This window comes from Schistocerca piceifrons, chromosome 8 (genome assembly GCF_021461385.2).
Source record: "Schistocerca piceifrons isolate TAMUIC-IGC-003096 chromosome 8, iqSchPice1.1, whole genome shotgun sequence".
In the NCBI taxonomy this organism is placed as follows: Eukaryota; Metazoa; Arthropoda; class Insecta; order Orthoptera; family Acrididae; genus Schistocerca; species Schistocerca piceifrons.
This window is the reverse complement of record NC_060145.1, coordinates 447,431,225-447,433,400: the sequence shown is the minus strand read 5'-3', so window position 1 is coordinate 447,433,400 and position 2,176 is coordinate 447,431,225.

Below are 2,176 nucleotides of genomic sequence, written 5' to 3'. Positions count from 1 at the left end.
TGTAAGACTTTAATCCCCGCTTAGCAGTGGTATTTTCACATTGAAATGGAGGCTTTAAAATTTATGTTCACCCTCAAGAAATTTTGCAACATCTTGTATGGTTCTAAGTTCCATTTAATCACGGATCACAAGCCCTTTTTAACCCTCCGGCTTCTGTACCAGACAGACAGCACATCGTTCGCAGCAGTGATCTCTCTCCCTCTCCCGTTATCATTATCAGATCCATTACTGGCTGACAGCGCAACACACCAATGCTGATGCCTTATCTTGCATTCTGATCAGGCCAGACCTAGCATTCAATCAGGAGGAGTTTCTTTATTTCTATTTAGATACTGAAAACCAGGATATGGCCAATGGTTTTCTCATCACTAGTGCCATCATCGCAGATCCTGTAATTAGTCAGGAGCTCCCTTTTGTGCAGCATGGTTGGCCGGAGAAACCTCTGGGCTGTGCCTTGAATCCCTTGCGTAATTACTTCTCCCTCCAGCAGCGCCTTTCTGTGTTCAACAGGGTTCTTTTGTTAGCTATGGAAGATGCCACGGATGTTTAGGAGTGTGAAAATCTCGTGTACAGACGTATGACACAAGTGACACCCAATCACCTGACCACGTTCGAAATCCGTGAGTTCGATGGAGCGCTCCACTCTGCTCTCTCACGATGTCTAATGACTACTGAGGTCGCTGATATGGAGTACCTGGTAGTAGGCGGCAACGCAATGGACCTAATGGGAAAAACGTATGTTTTTGGGGACGTCCTGATACTTTTGATCGCATAGTGTATGTGCCATTTTGTCGTTCGTGCGACGATTTAAAGGAGTAACTACAGTGCAATCTTCTTCTGTGAGACTTTTGAAAAAAGAGCTTAAGTATTTCGGCCCTTTTTGTGTCTTTTCTGTTTCAGTGTCATTATGGTCACAGAGTTTCTGGACATATTGCTTCGATCCATTTACTGAAAAACATAAGGCCAGAACTTCTTAGGATTTTCTGTCAAATTCGTAGAAAGAGTTTCCTTTCGTATTCGCTAAACACTTGACGCCTAGCCTTTCTTACGTTAATTTTGGCTTCGTTAAGTTTTTGTTTGTTTGTGAGGCTTAGGCTACATTTAAATTTGCAGTGACTCTTTGCTTTCGTAGCAAAGTCCTAACACTGTTGGCGCGCGAGGTTAGCCGAGCTGTCTTGGGCGCTTTGTCATGGACTGTGCGGCTGATCCCGGCGGAGGTTCGAGTCCTCCCTCGGGCATGGATGTGTGTGTTTGTCCTTAGGATAATTTAGGTTGAGTAGTGTCTAAGTTTATGGTCCCTTAAGATTTCACAGACATATTTCTTTTCTAACACTGTTGTCAAGCCACAGTGTGTCTTTTCCGTCCCTCACAATCCCTCCACCTGATATAATTGTCTATTTGTACTGCACGATGCTCTTGAATTTTGTCCGTTGATGCTCAACATTGGCAGTGCTGGAGATAAAATTTTCGTGATGTGTCAGGTAATCTGAAACCTGTTTCTTGTCGCTCTTTCTAAACGGAAAGATCTTCCTCTCTTTCTTTCTATTCCTATTTACAGCCGTATTTACAGTAGGCCTAAAATGTTATCTTCACGAGTCGGTTCTCTGAGTAACGATTCTCTGCCCCTACTACACGTCTTAATGACTTGAGTCTGCCAGTGTATAGCTGGTAAGGGACATATCTACTTAAAACTGTGGTAGGACCAGGAAATTCACGCGAAATATTCTTCAAGCTTCCCCTCAACTATTGCGCCACTACTGTTTCTGAGACAGGGTGTCTATAAAAGCATCCGTTGACCATGTTTGAACCATCTCTAACATTTATCTTTACCCAAATTACTTCGCATTCTCAATCTGTACTAATCTAACTAGATGTTATGTTTCTTATTGCTATAAACACGCCTCCACCACCATTGTTCATCCTATCTTTGTGATAAACATTTCAGTCAGAGTTTAGAATTTCATTGCTGTTAAACCTCTGGTTTCAGGCAGCTTTCTGTGTCTAGTACTATGTGGGCATTGTTACCGTTTATAACGGAGATTGGTTCTGGGACTTTTCCACAGACCATCCCACAGTTAACTAATACCACATTAACATTTTCTTTCTCCTATCTGGTTTGAGGAACGCTGCTTTTTCTGGACCTACCCTAGAAGCTGCTTCCTACACGTTGTGCACG